The sequence below is a fragment of the Oryctolagus cuniculus genome, chromosome X (genome assembly GCF_051225735.1).
Source record: "Oryctolagus cuniculus isolate XC-2025 breed Fujian yellow rabbit chromosome X, ASM5122573v1, whole genome shotgun sequence".
Taxonomy (NCBI): Eukaryota; Metazoa; Chordata; class Mammalia; order Lagomorpha; family Leporidae; genus Oryctolagus; species Oryctolagus cuniculus.
This window is the reverse complement of record NC_142888.1, coordinates 43,306,399-43,325,719: the sequence shown is the minus strand read 5'-3', so window position 1 is coordinate 43,325,719 and position 19,321 is coordinate 43,306,399. Positions and strand designations below refer to the sequence as shown.

The following is a 19,321-nucleotide window of genomic DNA, read 5'->3' as shown; positions in this document are numbered from 1 at the left end:
AGGAGTGAAGCAGAAGATGGAAGATCTCACTCTATGTCTCTCTCTTTCTCTGTAAATGCTGCTTTTCAAAAAAATAAATCTTTTTTTTTTAAAGAAAATGTAACTACCTTTGCAGTATCCTAAAGGTTTTAATATATTAAAATTTCATTTTCATTTATCTCAAAATATTTTTTTTAAATTCCCTTCTGATTTCTTCCTTGAGTCATTGGCTTTTCAGGAACATGCCATTTAATGTTCGCATTAGTCCATTTCATGTTGCCATAATTATAACAGAATATCATAGACTCAGTAATTTACAAAGAAAATTTTAAGTCAGTTTATCTCAGTTCTTGAATTTGAGAAGTCCAAGATCATGACACCAACATCTCATAAGGGCAGGATAGTATGGGCAAAACAGAAAACTCAGATCAAACTTACTCCTGCTATACGGGTGTAAATCCATTCATGAGGGTGGAGTCCTACTGAAATAATCATCTCTTAAAGGTCCCACCTCTTACTACCATTACAATGACAATTAGATTTCAATGTGAGTTTTGGAGGGGGCGTTCAAGCCATAACATTACATATTTGAGAATTTCCTAGTTTTCTTCTAATTTTTGATTTCTATTTTCATACTGCTGTGATCCGAAAAGATACTTCATATGATTTCAGTCTTGTCAAATTTAATCAGGCTTGTTTTGTGGCCTACTGTGTTCTATTCTGGAGATGGTTCCCTGTGTACTTGAGAAGAATGTGTGTTCTGCTCCTGTGGGATGGACTGTACTGTATACATCATTTTGGTCCATTTCATTTAAAGAGATAAAATTTCACTGTTTCCTTATTGCTTGTCTATTTCTCCATTTCATATCTGTTTAATATTTGCTTTACATCTTTAGTTGCTATGATGTTGAATTTGTATGAATTTCCAAATTATTATATCTTCTTGAAGGCTGACCCCTTTATTATATAATGACCTTCTTAATCTCCATTGACAGTTTGATTTAAAGTTTATATAAAGTATAGATGGTATAGATGCCCACTATTGCTCTCTATTAGTTCCTGTTTGCATGGAATAACTTTTTCTATCCCTTTACTTTTAGTCAGCATATATTTGCTTGAGGGTGAAATGAGTCTCTTGTAGAAAACATAGAGCTGAGTTGTTTTTTTTTTTTAACAGCTAGGCACACTTTGTTACTTTTGGTTGGAACATTTAATGCATTTGTATTTAAAGTAATTATTGATAGATGACAATTTAATATTGACATTTGTCCATTGTTTTCTGGCTGTTTGTTCCTTTCTTCCTCTTTTTTTTTTAAAGATCTATTTATCTATTGGAAAGTCAGAGTTTCAGAAGGAGACGGAAAGCCAGAGAGAAAGAGATCTTCCATCCACTGGTTCATTTCCTAAATGGCTGCAACACCCTGGGCTGCCCCAGATTGAAGTCAAGAGCATGAAACTCCATCTGGGTCTTCCACATGGGTGGGTGACAGGGGCCCAAGTAATTGGACTATCTTCAGCTGCCTTCCCATGAGTCCTGTTTCTTCTCTTGTTATTAGTTTCCTTTGTAATTTAGTGAATTTCTTCAGTGGCATGCTTTGAATTCATTAATTTTATCATTTGGTATCTTATTTTGTGGTTAGATGAGGCTTACATAAAACACATTATTGTCATACCAATGTATTTGAAGCTAGTAACATCTTTTTTTTAAGTTTTTTTTTATTTTATTTATTTTATTTATTTATTTTTATTTTTGACAGGCAGAGTGGACAGTGAGAGAGAGAGACAGAGAGAAAGGTCTTCCTTTGCCGTTGGTTCACCTCCAATGGCCGCCGCAGCCGGACGCTGTGGCCGGCGCACCGCGCTGATCCGATGGCAGGAGCCAGGAGCCAGGTGCTTTTCCTGGTCTCCCATGGGGTGCAGGGCCCAAGCACCTGGGCCATCCTCCACTGCACTCCCTGGCCACAGCAGAGGGCTGGCCTGGAAGAGGGGCAACCGGGACAGAATCCGGCGCCCCGACCGGGACTAGAACCCGGTGTGCCGGCGCCGCTAGGCGGAGGATTAGCCTAGTGAGCCGCGGTGCCGGCCTTTTTTTTAAGTTTTATTTAACAAATATAAATTTCCAAAGTACAGCTATGGATTACAATGGCTTTCCCCCAATAACTTCCCTCTCACCGAAACCCTCCCATCTCCCATTTCCTGCTCCCTCTCCCATTCCATTCGCATCAAGATTCATTTCCAATTATCTTTATATACAGAAGATCAATTTAGTATATATTAAGTAAAGATTTCATCAGTTTGCAGCCACACAGAAACACAAAGTGTAAAGAACTGTTTGAGTACTAGTTATAGCATTAATTCACATTGTACAACACATTAAGGAGAGAGATCCTACATGAGGAGTAAGTGTACAGTGACTCCTGTTGTTCACTTAACAATTTGACACTCTTGTTTATGGCATAAGTAATCCCCCTAGGCTCTTGTCATGAGTTGCCAAGGCTATGGAAGCCTTTTGAGTTCGTTGACTGCGATCTTATTTAGACAAGGTCATAGACAAATGGAAGTTCTCTCCTCCCTTCAGAGAAAGCTACCTCCTTCTTTGATGGCCCGTTCTTTCCACTGGGATCTCACTCAAGGAGATCTTTCATTTAGGTTTTTTTTTTTTTTTTTGGACAGAGTGTCTTGGCTTTCCATGCCTGAAATACTCTCATGGGCTCTTCAGCCAGATACAAATGCCTTAAGGGCTGATTCTGAGGCCAGAGTGCTGTTTAGGACATCTGCCAGTCTATGAGTCTACTGTGTATCCCGCTTCCCATGTTGGATCATTCTCTCCTTTTTAATTCTATCAGTTAGTATTAGCAGACACTAGTCTTGTTTATGTGATCCCTTTGAATCTTGGACCTATCATTATGATCAACTGTGAACTGAAACTGATCACTTGGACTATTGAGATGGCATTGGTACATGCCACCTTGTTGGGACTGAATTGGAGTCCCCTGGTATGTTTCTAACTCTACCATTTGGGGCAAGTCAGCTTGAGCATGTCCCAAATTGTACATCTCCTCCCTCTCTTATTCCCACTCTTATATTTAACAGGGATTACTTTTCAGTTAAATTTAAACACCTAAGAATAACTGTGTGTTAATTACAGAGTTCAACCAAAAGTATTAAGTGGATCAAAAAAAATACTAAAAGGGATAAAGAATTAAGTTGTTCATCAACAGTCAGAACAAGGGCTGATCAAGTCACTGTTTCTCATAGTGTCCATTTCACTTCAACAGGTTTCCTTTTTGGTGCTCGGTTAGTTGTCTCCAATCAGGGAGAACATATGATATTTGTCCCTTTGGGACTGGCTTATTTCACTCATTATGATGTTTTCCAAATTCCTCCATTTTGTTGCAAATGACTGGATTTCGTTGTTTTTGACTGCTGTATAGTATTCTATAGAGTATATGTCCCATAATTTCTTTATCCAGTCTACTCTTGATGGGCATTTAGGTTGATTCCAGGTCTTAGCTATTGTGAATGGAGCTGCAAAACACATTGAGGTACAGACGACTTTTTTGTTTGCCAATTTAATTTCCTTTGGGTAAATTCCAAGGAGTGGGATGGCTGGGTTGTGTGGTAGGGTTATATTCAGGCTTCTGAGGAATCTCCAGACTGACTTTCATAGTGGCTTTAGCAGTTTGCATTCCCACCAACAGTGGGTTAGTGTCCCTTTTTCCCCACATCCTCGCCAGCATGTGTGGTTGGTAGATTTCTGAATGTGAGCCATTCTAACCGGGGTGGTTTTGATTTGCATTTCCCTGATTGCTAGTGATCCTGAGCATGTTTTCATGTGTCTGTTGGCCATTTGGTTTTCCTCTTTTGAAAAATATCTATTGAGGTCCTTGGCCCATCTCTTAAGTGGGTTGTTTGTTTTGTTGTTGTGGAGTTTTTGATTTCTTTGTAGATTCTGGTTATCAACCCTTTATCTGTTGCATAGTTTGCAAATATTTTTCCCATTCTGTTGGTTTTCTCTTCACTTTCCTGACTGTTTCTTTTGCAGTACAGAAACTTCTCAATTTGATGCAATCCCAATTGCTAATTTTGGTTTTAACTGGCTGTGTCTCCGGGGTCTTTTCCAAGAGGTGTTTGCTGGTGCCTATATCTTGCAGGGTTTTTCCAATGCTCTCTAATAATTTGATGGTTTCAGGTCATAGATTTAAATTTTTAATCCACGTTGAGTGGATTTTTGTGTAAGGTGTAAGGTAGGGGTCTTGCTTCATGCTTCTGCATATGGAAAGCCAGCTTGCCAGCACCATTTGTTGAACAGATTGTCCTTGCTCCAGGAGTTGGTTTTAGACCCTTGATCAAATATAAGTTGGTTGTAGATGTTTGGATTGATTTCTGGTGTTTCTACTCTGTTCCATTGGTCTATCCATCTGTTTCTGTACCAGTACCATGCTGTTTTTATTACAACTGCCCTGTGGTATGTCCTGAAATCTGGTATTGTGATGCCTCCAGCTTTGTTTTTCTTGTACAAGATTGCTTTAGCTATTCGAGGTCTCCTGTGTCTCCATATGAATTTCAGCATCATTTTTTCTAGATCTGAGAAGAATGTCTTTGGTATTTTAATCGGTATCCCATTGAATCTATAAATTGCTTTTGGGAGAATGGACATTTTGATGATGTTGATTCTTCCAATCCATGAGCATGGAAGATTTTTCCATTTTTTGTTATTCTCTTCTACTTTTTTCTTTAAGATTTTGTAATTTTCATCGTAGAGTTCTTTAACATCCTTGGTTAAGTTGATTCCAAGGTATTTGATTGTTTTTGTGGTTATTATGAATGGGATTGATCTTAATAGTTCTTTCTCAGCCGTGGCATTGCTTGTGTATACAAAGGCTGTTGATTTTTGTGCTTTGATTTATATTCTGCTCCTTTGCCAAACTCTTCTATGAGTTCCAATAGTCTCTTAGTAGAGTTCTTTGGATCCCCTGAATAAAGAATCATATCATCTGCAAAGAGGGATAGTTTGAGTTCTTCCTCCCCAATTTATGTCCCTTTAATTTCTTATTCTTGCCTTATGGCTCTGGCTAAAACTTCCAGCACTATATTGAATAGCTGTGGTGAGAGTGGGCATCCCTGTCTGGTACCAGATCTCAGTGAAAATGCTTCCAACTTTTCCACACTTTTTTTTTAACTTTTATTTAATGAATATAAATTTCCAAAGTACAGAATATTGCTTACAATGGCTTCCCCCCCATAACGACCCTCCAACCCACAACCCTCCCCTTATCCACTCCTTCTCCCCTTCCATTCACATCAAGATTCATTTTCGATTCTCTTTATATACAGAAGATCAGTTTAGCATACATTAAGTAAAGATTTCAACAGTTTGCTCCCACACAGAAACATAAAGTGAAAAATGCTGTTTGAGTACTAGTTATAGCATTAAATCTCAATGTACAGCACACTAAGGACAAAGATCCTACATGAGGAGTAAGTGCACAGTGACTCCTGTTGTTGACTTAACAAATTGACACTCTTGTTTATGGCATCAGTAATCACCCTAGGCTCTTGTCATGAGCTGCCATGGCTATGGAAGCCCCCTGAGTTCACTGACTCTGATCATTTTTAGACAAGGCCATGGTCAAATTGGAAGTTCTCTCCTCCCTTCAGAGAAAGGTACCTCCTTCTTTGATGACCCATTCTTTCCACTGGGATCTCACTCGTGGAGATCTTTCATTTAGGTTTTTTTTCTCCCAGAGTGTCTTGGCTTTCCATGCCTGAAATACTCTCATGGGCATTTCAGCCAGATCCGCATGCCTTAAGGGCTGATTATGAGGCCAGAGTGCTGTTTAGGATATTTGCCATTCTATGGGTCTGCTGTGTATCTCACTTCCCATGTTGGATCATTCTCTCCCTTATTGATTCTATCAGCTAGTATTTACAGACACTATTCTTGTGTATGTGATCCCTTTGGTTCTTAGTCCTATCATTGTGATTAACTGTGAACAGAAATTGATCACTGGGACTAGTGAGATGGCATTGGTACATGCCACCTTGATGGGATTGAATTCGAATCCCCTGGTATGTTTCTAACTCTACTGTTTGAGGTAAGTCAGCTTGAGCATGTCCCGAATTGCACATCTCTTCCCTCTCTTATTCCCACTCATATTTAACAGCAAACATTTTTCAGTTAAGTTTCAGCACTTAAGAAGAATTGTGTGTTGATTACAGTATTCAACCAAAAGTATTAAGTAGAACAAACAAAAAAAATACTAAGAGGGATAACATATTAAGCTGCTCATCAACAGTCAGGGTGAGGGCTGATCAAGTCACCGTTTCTCATAGTGTTCATTTCACTTTAACAGGTTTCCTTTTTGGTGCTTAGTTAGTTGTCACCTATCAAGGAGAACAAGTGGTATTTGTCCCTTTGGGATTGGCTTATTTCACTCAACATAATGTTCACACTTGATCAGCTCGTGTCCTGACGGTTGATGTACAATGTAATACTTTATCCATTTTAGTATTTTTTTTGTTCTAGTACCATTGGTTGAACTCTGTAATTAACACACAATTATTCTTAGGTGTTTAAATTTTAACTGAAAAGTGATCCCTGTTAGGAATTTGGAAAACATTATGTTGAGTGAAATAAGCCAATCCCATCGGGACAAATACCACTTTTCCCCATTCAATAGGATGCTTGCCGTGGGTTTTTCGTAAATTGCTTTGATTATATTGAGGAATGTTCCTTCCATACTCAGTTTTCTTAGAGTTTTCATCATGAAAGGGTGTTGTATTTTATCAAATGCTTTCTCTGCATCTATTGAGATAATCATATGGTTTTTCTTCTGCAGTTTGTGAATGTGGTGTATCACATTGATTGATTTGCGCACATTGAACCATGCCTGCATAGTAGGGATAAATCCCACTTGGTCTGGGTGGATGATCTTTCTGATGTGTTGTTGCATTCTATTGGCTAGAAATTTATTGAGGATTTTTGCATCCATGTTCATCAGGGATATTGGTCTGTAATTTTCTTTCAATTTTGCATCTTTTTCCGGCTTAGGGATTAAAGTGACGCTGGTATCAAAGAAAGAATTTGGGAGGATTGCCTCTCTTTCGATTGTTTTGAATAGTTTGTGAAGAATTGGTGTTAGTTCTTCTTTAAACGTCTGGTAGAATTCAGCAATGAATCCATCTGGTCCTGGGCTTTTCTTTGTTGGGAGGGCCTTTATTACTGTTTCAATTTCTTTCTCAATTATGGGTCTGTTTTGGTTTTCTATGTCTTCATGGTTCAATTTAGGTAGATTGCATGTGTCCAGGAATCTATCCATTTCTGATAGATTCCCTGTCATCTTCATAATCTTGTATTGGGTGTCTTGTTCATTTGGGGGAGTCATAATGTCTTCCTTCCTCTTGTTTTCTCGGTTTCTGCGTTTCTTGCTTGGTATTGGTTTCTTCTTTTTTTGTCCTTGCTTTGGTGGTTTTTCTCATTACTATGACTCTATATTAAGTGGACTGTCTGCTTTTGATGGAGCCTTAGAGGCTTGTGATGGGTGTGGCCAGAGAGCTCTGTTCAGTTCTTCTGGTTTAAGAGTGTGCTAAAGGTGACACACCCAGATTAGGTGTGGTAAATCTTTCTCTCTTTCTCTGTCTCTCTCTCTCTCTCTCTCTTTTATTCAGAAGGGAAGTAATTTCGCATAGCTGAGCAAAATTGAAGGCAGTCAGTGTCTGAGCTCTGGCCCCTGTGGGTATAGTATTCGTCTGCTCTGTCCCAAGGACCACACAATGGATCTGTGCAGTCCTCAGTGTAAGCTCAAATTCCCCTGTAATCTCACACTGGGTTGCCAAGGTTGCTGAGTTTGTGGCATCTCAGGCACTGCGTGAGTTCTCTCACACACTCTCAGTTTTTGTTTTTGTTTTTGTTTTTGTTTTTGCTTTTGTTTTTCACAGTCTCAGTTCATTAGCTCCACACATTCACTAGGTCTTAACCTGCTTTTATTTCTCCCCACCAGAGTCTGGTTTTTCTGCTTGGCTGAGGACGGGCGCAGACCAGAGGTGGTGCAGCTTTTACATATGTCCAAAATGTCTCCTGCTCTTTGTCTTGCTTGCCTTTGGAAGGTGAGCGGAGGGAGAGAATCTTGTCCATCCCGGTCCCTTTTATTTATTTAGTTTTTTCTCTCCTCTGGGTAACCTGGTGAACATTCTCCCATGGGGCTTCAAGCCTCGTTCTCTCTAGGTTCTTCCTGCCGCTTCCCCACCAGTGTCTTGGGCTACTGAGGTTTTACCTCACCTCCCTTTCCAGTGCTGGTGTGTAGACTCAGCAGCTAGGGTCCCAAGCCATGGGCTCCCGTGCCCTCCTCCTAGGTCCACCATGTCCCACTTGTTCCAGAAGAGTTTCCTCTGCAATTTTTTCCCCTAACTTCCCTGAAACTACAGTATCTCCACTTTTATTAAACTATCTTTTCCCGGACTATCAGTGTGCTCCCTCCCTATTACGCCATCTTGGAGAGCTAGTAACATCTTATTGTCAGTTGCATATAAGATTTCTCAACTTTTATTCCCCCTTTCTGTGCTTTATGTTTTTACTGTTACAATTTACATATTTTTTTAAAGTTACATATTTTAATAAAATTTTAATTCTGTATTAGGGTCAAAGTCATATGTGTTGGTCAAGGACTGAATATACTTTATAACTTTTAATTTTTGTCGTTAAAATGTATTTTGAAAATGCACTGAAGTTTTCCATGATGATTGATTTTTTAAAACTTTTATTTAGTAGATATAATTTTCCAAAGTACAGTTTATGGATTACAATATTTTTACATTGTTTTTCCATCAATAAGTTAATGTAGTTGTGACTTTTTAGTTTTGTCTTTTAATCTTTATGCTAGAATTACAAGAGATTTAGCACATCACTGTTTAAAGAATTAGAGTATTTTTATTTTAGTTATATATTTACCAGTGAAATTTATACTTTCATATGTTTCATGTCATTAATTAGCACCTTTTGTTCCAAGTTGAAGAATTCCCTTTCACATTTTTCTAAGGCAGGTCTAGTGATGAACACAATTTTTGTTTGGGAAAGTTTTTAATTTTTCTCTCATTTCTCAAGGAAATAACTGCTTGGTAAAACATTCTTGGTCGACAGTTTTTTTTTTCTCTTCAACACTTAGAATATATCATCTTACTCTGTCCTGCTTGCAAAGAATCTGCTGAGAAATGTACCAATAGCATTATTAGGACTACTTTCAGAATTTTTCTTTGTCTTTGATTTCTTAAATTAATTTCAAATATTTTTATTAGCCATTTTTTAAGAAAACATTTCAGGGGCCAGCGTTGTGCTGTAGTAGGTAAAGCTGCTGTCTGTGATGCCATCATCCCATATGGGCACCTGTTCAAGTCCCAGCTGCTCTACTTCCAGTCCAGTTCCCTGCTGGTGTGTGTGGGAAATCAATGGAGGATGTCCCAAACTTGGGCCCATGCATGCATGTGAGAGACCTGGAAGAAGCTCCTGGGTCCTGGCTTTATCCCAGCTCTGGCCATTGTGGCAATTTAGGGCTAGAACTAGCAGATGGGAGATCTCTCTCTTTCTGTCTCTCCCCCTCTCTCTGTGGCTCTGCCTTTCATATAATTAAGTAAATCTTTGAAACAAAAGCTAAGACAAAAAACATTTCCAAGAACTTTAGATTAATAGTAGTTGTACATGGTTATAAGGTACATTGTGACATTTCAGTATATGTATATAATGTGTTCCAATTAATTCAGGATAACTAATGCTTCCCTCTCTTTGTCATTACTGTAAATTTGAAGCCTTGGCGCTCCTCTCACCAACTTGTTGCGAAAGTATATAATAGGTTATTGTGACCTATAATAATGCCACTGTGCTGTGCAACACTAAGAATTTAGCCAATCTGTATAACTGTGATTTGGTGCCTGTTATCCAACCTCCCTCTACTCTCCAAATCTCTAGTAATTACTGTTCTTTTTTCATATTAACTTCTTTTTAACTTTGAATGTTAAGATGAACATGCAGTATTTGTCTAGATCTAGCTTATTTCACCTCATAGAATGTCCTCCATTCTATCCATTTTGCTGTAAATTATAGGATTTAATTATTTATATTGCTGAATAAGATTCCATTGTATATGTATACCATTTTTTCTTCATCTCTTCATTTTTGGATGGACACTTTGATTCCATATTTTAGCTATTGTGAATAGTGCTTCAATAAATGTGGTTGTTCAGGTATCTCTGATAAAATTATTTCATTCTTTTGGCTATATACACAATAGTAGGATTGCTGAATCACATGACAATTCTATGTGCATTTTAAAAGAAATCTCCACACTGTTTTCCACAGTGGCTTTATTAATTTATATTCCCACCAGCAGTATATATGAGTTCCCCTTTCTGCACATCTTTGGCAGCATTTGTTATTTTTTGTCTTGTTATTGAAGCCATTCTAGCTGGGGTGATGTGACATCTCATTGTAGTTTTGATTTGCATTTCCCTGTTGGTTAGTGGTATTGAGCATTTTTCTTGTTCTTTTTTTAAGATTTATTTATTTGAAAGGCAGCTTAGAGAGAGAGAGAGAGAAAGAGAGAGACAGAGAGAGGTCCTTCATCCACTGCTTCACTCCCCAAATGGCCACAATGGCTAGGGCTAGGCCCGAAGCCAGGAGCCAGGAGTTTCTTCCAGGACTCTCACATGGGTGCAAGAGCCCAAGCACTTGGGGCATCCCCTGCTGCTTTCTCAGGTGTATTAGCAGGGAGCTGAATCTTAAATGGAGCAGCCAGGGCCTGAACGGGTGCCCATATGGGATGTCAGCGTCATAGGCAGTAGCTTTACTTGCTATGCCACAATGCCAGCCCCAGGCATTTTTTCATATATTTGTTGGCTATTTGTATTCTTTTGAGAAATGTGTATTCACATCCTCAGCCTATTTCTTGGTTGAAACTGGTGAGTTTTTTGTTGTTGAGTTTTTTGAGTTCCTTGTAAATTCTATATCCTTTCTCAGGTGAACAGCTTACAAATGTGTTCTTCCATTTTGTCAATTCTCTTCACTCTTTTGTTTCCTTTGTTGTGCTGAAACTTCTTGGTATAGTCTTATTTGTTTAGTTTTGCTTTTGTTTAATATACTTTTTTCATATTGCTCAGAATACTGCTTACTCTTCTAGCAATTTCATAGTTTCAGATATTATGTTTAGGCCTTTGGTCCATCAGGAGTTAATTTCTATGTGGTGAGATGTAGTGATCTAATTTTATCCTTCTACAATTATTGAAGAGACTGTTATTCTTGGCACTTTTGTCAGTGATATGTTTGCTGTACATGTACAGATTAATTTCTGAGTTCTCTGTTCTTTTCTCTTGACCAGTGTGTCAATTTTTTTGCCAATACCATGTCTTTTATTAATATAGCTTTGTAGAATACCATGAAGTAAAGTATTCCGATGCTTCCAGCTTTATTTTTATTATTATTATTTTTCTCAGGATTTCTTTGATATTCTGGATCTTTTATGGTTACATATGAATTTTAGATTTTTGAATTCTTGTAAATAATGTCATTGGTATGTTGATGGGGAGTGCATTAAATCTCTAGATTGCTTTGTGAAGTATGCATGTTTTAACAATGTTAATTCTTCCAATCCATTAACAGGGAATATCTTTGTTTTTTGTTTGTCCTCTCTTCTCTTTCATTAGTGCTTTATAATTTTCATTGTAGAGATATTTTACTTCTTTGGTTGAATTTATTCCTGAATATTTTATTGTTCTATAATTATTATGAATAGGATTTTTTTCTTGATTTCTCTTCCAACAAGTTCATAATTGGTGTAGAGTACTATTCTTTACATTGATTTTGGATCCTGCAGCTTGATGGAATTTATCAGTTTTTTATGGATTATATAGGTTTCGCCATGCATAAAATCATGTCATCTGCAAACATGGGTATTTTGATGTCCTCCTTTCCATTTTGCATGCTTTTTCTTTCTTTCTTTTCCCTAATTGCTATTGCTTATTTATAATATAATGTTGAATAATAGTGAAAGTAGACATCCTTTTCTTATTCCAGTTCTTAAGGGAAACACGTTTAGCTTTTCCCCATTCAGTCAGATATTGTTCATGGGCTTTTCATATATAGTCTTTATTGTTTTGAAATGTGTTCCTTCTACACCTAATTTGTTGAGTTTTTATCTTGGGGGGATGTTGAATTGTATCCAATGCTTGTTCTGCATCTATTGAGATGATCGTATGCTTTTGTTCTTCACTGTGTTTGTGTGACTTATTACATTTCTCGATTTTTGAATGTTGAACTGTCCTTGCATCCCTGGGATAAATCTCACCTATCATTTTGTATGATCATTTTGCTGTGCTGTTGGATTCAATTTTCTCTAATATTTTGTTGTGAGTTTTTACATCTGTATTCATCAGGGATATTTTTGTCTTTGATTTTTGATAATTGTATTACAGTATGTCTTTTTAAAGATTTATATATTTATCTGAAAGGCAGAGTTACAGAAAGAGAGAGAGAGAGAGATATCTTCCATCCACTGGTTCACTTCCCACATGGCTACAGCAGCTGGTGCTGGACCAGGCTGAAGCCAGGATCCAAGAGCGTCTGCCAGGTCTCCCACATGGGTGCAGGGGCCCAAGCACCTGAGCCCTCTTCTGCTGCTTTTCCAGTCACATTAGCAAGGATCTGGATCAGAAGTGGAGCAGCTGGATCTCAAACCAGTGCTCATATGGGATGCCTGCGTCACAGACCATGGCTTTACTCACTACGTCACAGCGCCAGCCTTTACAATATGTATTGATGAACATTTCTATTACTTAAGTTTGACTTGAGATCTCTGGGCTTCCTTTGCCTGACTTTTCATATTTTTCCTAAATTTGGGAAGTTTTCAGACATTTTTTTTTTAAACTTTTATTTAATGCATATAAATTTCCAAAGTACGACTTATGGATTACAATGGCTTTCCCCCCATACCGTCCCTCCCACCCACAACCCTCCCCTTTCCCACTCCCTCTCCCCTTCCATTCACATCAAGATTCATTTTCGATTATCTTAATATACAGAAGATCAGCTTAGTATACATTAAGTATGGATTTCAACAGTTTGCTCCCACACAGAAACATAAAGTGAAAAATAATAGATGATTTTTTTAAAATGATGATGAAATCAGAGCAGACCTATTGTCATGTTTAATCCCAGTGAGAGTCAAGCTGGGAATTGATAATTTCTTTTTTTTTTTTTTTTTTTTTTTTACAGAGGATCAGTTTAGTATGCATTAAGTAAGGATTTCAACAGTTTGCACCCCCATAGAAACACAAAGTGAAATATATTGTTTGAGTACTCGTTATAGCATTAAATCTCAATGTACAGCACATTAAGGATAGAGATCCTACATGAGGAGTAAGTGCACAGTGACTCCTGTTGTTGACTTTACCAATTGACACTCCTGTCTATGGCATCAGTAATCTCCCTATGCTCCAGTCATGAGTTTCCAAGGCTATGGAAGCCCTCTGAGTTCTCCGATTCTTATCTTGTTTAGACAAGCTCATAGTCAAAGTGGAGGTTCTCTCCTCCCTTCAGAGAAAGGTACCTCCTTCTTTGATGGCCTGTTCTTTCCACTGGGATCTCACTCGCAGAGATCTTTTGCCAGAGTGTCTTGGCTTTCCATGCCTGAAATACTCTCATGAGCTTTTCAGCCAGCTCCGAATGCCTTTAGGGCTGATTCTGAGGCCAGAGTGCTATTTAGGACATCTGCCATTCTATGAGTCTGCTGAGTATCTCACTTCCCATGTTGGATCACTCTCCCCTTTATTTACTCCATCAGTTAGCATTAGCAGGTACTAGACTTGTCTATGTGCTCCCTTTGACTCCCAGTCCCTTCACCATGACCAACTGTGAACTGAAACTGATCACCTGGAACAGTGAGATGGCATTGGTACATGCCACCTCGATGGGATTGAATTGGAATCCCCTGGTATGCTTCCAACTCCACCACTTGGGGCAAGTCAGCCTGAGCATGTCCCAAATTATACATCTCTTCCCTCTCCCATTCCCACCACCATGTTCAACAGGGATCTACTTCCAATTCCCCTTTCTCTGTTCTCCTGAATTTTCCAAATCTTAACTCTCAATTGTGTTCCATAGATCTTGTTAGGCTTTCTTCATTCCTTTTTAATTTTTTTCGTTTTTCTCTTCTGATTGGAAGATTTTAAATAATCTTACAGTTCTTATTTTTCCTATTTGAGCTAATTTTTTTGTTGAAGTACTGTTTTGTATTTTTTAAACTCATTCTATTCTTTGATCCCCAAATTCTGTTTTGTTCTTTTTAATGTTTTATTTTTCTTTGTTTAGTGTTTCATTTTGTTCTTGTATTGTTTTCTGATTTTGTCTGCTTACCCTTGTTTTTATTTTAATTCACTGGACTCCTTTAGAACAGTTGTTTGAAATTCCTAGGCAGTTTATGGATCTTCAGTTTTGGGGATCAGTTATTGGAAGTTCATTGTGTTCCTTTAGTGGTGTCATTGTCCCTGAGTCTTCTTGATCTTTGTTGTGTTGCAAAGTTGCCTATGATTTTTAATAAGCAGATATCTCTTCCAGACTTTATGAACTCACTTGGATAAGGTAATTCCTTCCTTTGAAAGTGGGGGGGGGGTGCTGTGAAGACATGCTGGGGTATACTGTGACATCAGATATAGTGTCATTTGGCACTATTTGTGGGAGCCATGTAGTGATTCAATGTGTGAAAAATTGTGTCTTCTTGGCTTGGCAGCTATGATCTGTAGATTTGGTGACTCTAAGAGCTGGGGAAAGAAACCCACCATAGTTGTGAGAACTGCAGGGTTCTCAGCTGTTCCTTTGGGTCCAGTAGCATTGGAAGACAGTATCAGTATTGTGCCCACATTCTACTTGGAGAGGCTAAGTGAAAGCATATGCATGGTTAGTGGTAGCCAGCTGTGGGTTTGTTCAAGGTGGTAAGGACTGAGGTTAGTGGCAATGGCTAAGGGCAACTGCTAGGTAGTGATGAGATCTGGAAGCATGGTTGCAGAGATCAACTTTGGGCCAATTATAAGGACCAAGTTTCTATCTGTGGACAGCTGCAGGTCCAAGTTGGTGATGTCAATGTCTGCATAGCTCCATGGACCAGTAATGGGTGTAAACACAGTGATGAGGGCTGACACTGGATGATAAGGCCAGATATTTATGTATTCACAGCTGTGGAGACCAGGGCTATCAGTGTGCTATAATCTGGTTTCATCAGTCTGCTTGGATTGTGCATGGTTGTGGGGCCAGAGCCCACAGAGAATGGCCCTGAGTCTGTTTTTGGACATACATAGTAGTTGTGCTGGGCTACTGGGCCAGAGCACCCAAAGACACAGCAACTGAGATGTATTCAGGGAGAAGGGGGGTGGTGTCATGACATTCAGAGTATGAAAAGGCTGGTGGTCTGGATCCTTGAGTTGGGGTGCCTGTGGTAGGAATATCTCAGGTAGCTTCCAGATCAGGTGATGAAGAGGGCTTCTTGATCAGGGATCTAGAGAATGTGAAGGCTGTGGGACTTGTTCCCTGGACTAGGGAAACTGCAGGTGCAACAGCAGTCCAAAAACTGTTTCTGGCTTAAGGAAGTGAGTGAGAAAGGGAAGACATGTCTCAGGTCCCTGAAAACTGAAGGCAAAAAATATTGTGGGGACCTGTATGGCATAGGCTGCAGGGGTCTGTTGTTGCTTTGCTAGCAGTTGTTTTTCTCAGCAGTGAAAGTTTCTAGAGTCCACTGCAAAACAAGGTACTGGACTCTGTCGTTGTGAACACTGAGGAGGAAACCTTGGTTGTGAAAGCTATGAGGGGTACCTGAGGCCATGAGAGCTATTGAGGTTCCCTATAGAAAGATCTGCTGAGGGTCTCAGTGATTCTCCTGCCTGGCTGATACTAATAAAGCCCATTTCTCTTCCATGTTACCCACAGTCTCCATATGTCTCAACTATGCCAAATCTCCCCTCCCCCAAAGATTTGGTTGGAGTAAAAGTAAAGCTGGTCATTTGGGCAGTATCCCAGAAAGCTTGAGAAATTTGTTGTTTACCTTAGTCTCATTTTCCCTTCAAGGGGGGCATAGAGCCATAGAATTCCTTCTGTATGCTCAGCCTGGCTGGCGTGAAGAATGAGGTGTTAATGACAAAATGAAACCCTTCTTCCTACTCTTTTTTGCATGGCTATTGTTTTTTTCTTCCACTGTGTTGCTTTGAGTTTTTTACTTTTTAAGGATTATTTTATTTGAAGGTCAGATTGACAGAGTGGGAGAGAGAGACAGAGACAGACAGACAGACACAGAGAGAGACAGAGAGAGATTCCATTTGCTAGTTCACTTGTGGCTGGGGTTGGTCCAGGTCGAGGCTGAAGCTGGGAGCTCAGAACTCCATCAAGTTAGCCCACGTGACTGACAGGAGCCCAAGTACTTGGGCCATCTTTTCCTTCTTTCCCAGACACGTTAACAGGGAGCTGGATCAGAAGCAGAGTAGCCAGGACACAAATTGGTGCTCCAATATGGAATACCATTATCACAAGTGGCAGGTTAATCCACTGCATCATAACAGTGGCCCTTGCTATGTCTTAAATGGACTACTAAACTCTTCTAGAATTGTTTTTTGTTCATGGATAGCTGTTGAATTGTTCCTCTTTGTAGAGGAAAGGAAGGCTGGCCTCCCTAATCTGCCATCTTGCCAATATCCTCTACCTAAATACTGACTTCTGAGTATTTAATGGGTTTTGATGCTATTGTAAATAGTATTTTACATTTTCATTTTCCTATAGTTTTTGCTATAAGAAATACATTGACTTTTGTGCATTGTGTATCCTGGCATATTACTAAACTCACTAATTCTAATTTTTGTGGATTTCTTATGATTTAATACATACATAATAATATCATCTTTTAAATCTATATGCTGTTGGCTGGCGCCGCGGCTCACTAGGCTAATCCTCCACGTAGCGGCGCCGGCACACCGGGTTCTAGTCCCAGTAGGGGCGCCGGATTCTGTCCCGGTTGCCCCTCTTCCAGGCCAGCCCTCTGCTGTGGCCAGGGAGTGCAGTGGAGGATGGCCCAGGTGCTTGGGCCCTGCACCCCATGGGAGACCAGGAAAAGCACCTGGCTCCTGGCTCCTGCCATCGGATCAGCGTGGTGCGCCGGCCACAGCGCGCCGGCCGCGGCGGCCATTGGAGGGTGAACCAACGGCAAAGGAAGACCTTTTTCTCTGTATCTCTCTCTCTCTCACTGTCCACTCTGCCTGTCAAAAAAAAATCTATATGCTGTTTATCTTATGTCTTACTGCATTGGCCAAGAAATATAGTACAGCGTTAACTAGAAATGATAAGAGGCAGAATCTTAGCCTTGTTGCTGATCTTAGGGGCATGCATTCAGTATATCACCACTGAGAATTTATTAGTTTTGGTTTGTCATTTATTACATTGAAATAGTTTATTTTTATTCCTAGTTTGCTCATGGCTTTTATCATAATTGTGTTTTCTCAAATACTTACTCTGTATCTATTGAAATGATTGTGTGATTTTTATCCTTTAATTGTGTGATGTGAATTGGGGTAAATCCCTCCTAATCATAGTGCATCATTCTTTTTGTTTACTATTTCACTGTTTAAAAATGGTATATTTGTGATTACTCTCTTATTTTTTTTGCCATTCAATTTCTGTTGCCTGTGATTCCTGTTGTTTTTTCCCCATGTTTTGTATTCTCATGTAGCAGTTATTTTTAATTTTTTAAAATTATTTTATTGAATACTGAACAATGTATAAGAAAAATTTGAGGGATATTAAAAAGATTTACTTGGTAGTAATTTCAAACTTGCAGAAAAAGTTGAAATGTGAGGGAAGTACAGTGAATACTCATATCCCATTTACCTAGATCCATGTATTGTTAACATTACATTTTTTTAAAGATTTATTTGATTTATTTGAAAGGCAGAGTTACAGAGAGGCAGAGGCAGATATAGAGGTAAAGAAAAGGTCTTCCATCCACTGGTTCACTCCCCAGACAGAGCCTCCTCAGAGTATCCCACATGGGTGCAGGGGCCCAAGGACTTGGGGCATCCTCCACTGCCTTCCTATGCCACAGCAGAGAGCTGGATCATAAGTGGAGCAGCTGAGACTCAAACTAGCACCTATATGGGATGCCGACACTGCAGATGGCAGCCTCACACACTACACCACAGTGCTGGCCCAACATTGCATCATTTTTATACATACATGCACTCATACATTTTCCCCTTTAGCCATTCGTATATAACTTGCATTAATATTGACCTTATTCCTACATAACTTCAAGGTACATTTCTTAAGGGATATTTTGCGCAAATGAGTTGAAGTGCTGGATGATGTGATATTTTCCATACAGATTTTACTATTTTTTTCAAATTTTCTAACTGTTCTCAGTGGCAGGGTGTATGTGAAACAACTTACTCTGCCATTTCCAGAAGTGGAATCTCTAATATGTCTCTTTTATGACTCAATAGCAGAGTTTTTTTTTTATTTTTATTTTTTGACAGGCAGAGTTAGAGAGAGAGAGAGAGAGTGACAGAGAGAAAGGTTTTCCTTTTCTGTTGGTTCACCCCCCAAATGGCTGCTACAGCTGGTGTGCTGTGATGATCCGAAGCCAGGAGCCAGGTGCTTCCCCCCGGTCTCCCATGCGGGTGCAGGGACCCAAGCACTTGGGCCATCTTCCACTGCCTTCCCAGGCCACAGCAGAGAGCTGGACGAGAAGAGGAGCAACCAGGACAGAACCAGCGCCCCAACCAAGGCTATAACCCAGGGTGCCGGCGCCGCAGGTGGAGGATTAGCCTAGTGATCCACGCTGTATCTCATTCTCATTAGGCTTTATTACCTTTCTTTTCTAGAATTTCCAGATTGTTTCTACTCATTTGGCTTTTCTATATGCACTCAGTTTATCTAGTTAGATAATATTTTCTTTTGATATTTTTATTATTAAAGTATGAAAAAATTTAAGAATAATTGACATTTTGTGCCGGCACTGTGGTGTAGTGAATAAAGGTGCCACCTGCAGTGCTGGCATCCCATATGGGCACTGGTTTGAGTCCCGGCTGCTCCACTTCCAGTCCAGCTCCCTTTTAAGGCACCTGGGAAAGCAGTGGAAGATGGCCCAAGTCCTTGGGCCCCTGTACCCACATGGGAGACTTGGAAGAATCTCCTGGCTCCTGGCTTTGGATCAGCCCAGCTTTGGCCGTTCTGGCCATTTGGAGAGTGAACCAGCAGATGGAAGACTCTCTCTCTGCCTCTGCCTCTCTGTAATTCTGCCTTTTAAATAAATAAATAAATCTTTAA

General features: G+C 39.5%; 1 protein-coding gene across 15 annotated transcripts in view; it reads left to right on the top strand.

Moving 5' to 3' along the window:
- Positions 1 to 19,321, top strand: part of ARHGEF9 (Cdc42 guanine nucleotide exchange factor 9) — a 407,314-nt gene that overhangs the window by 346,237 nt on the left and 41,756 nt on the right. The window lies entirely within an intron of this gene.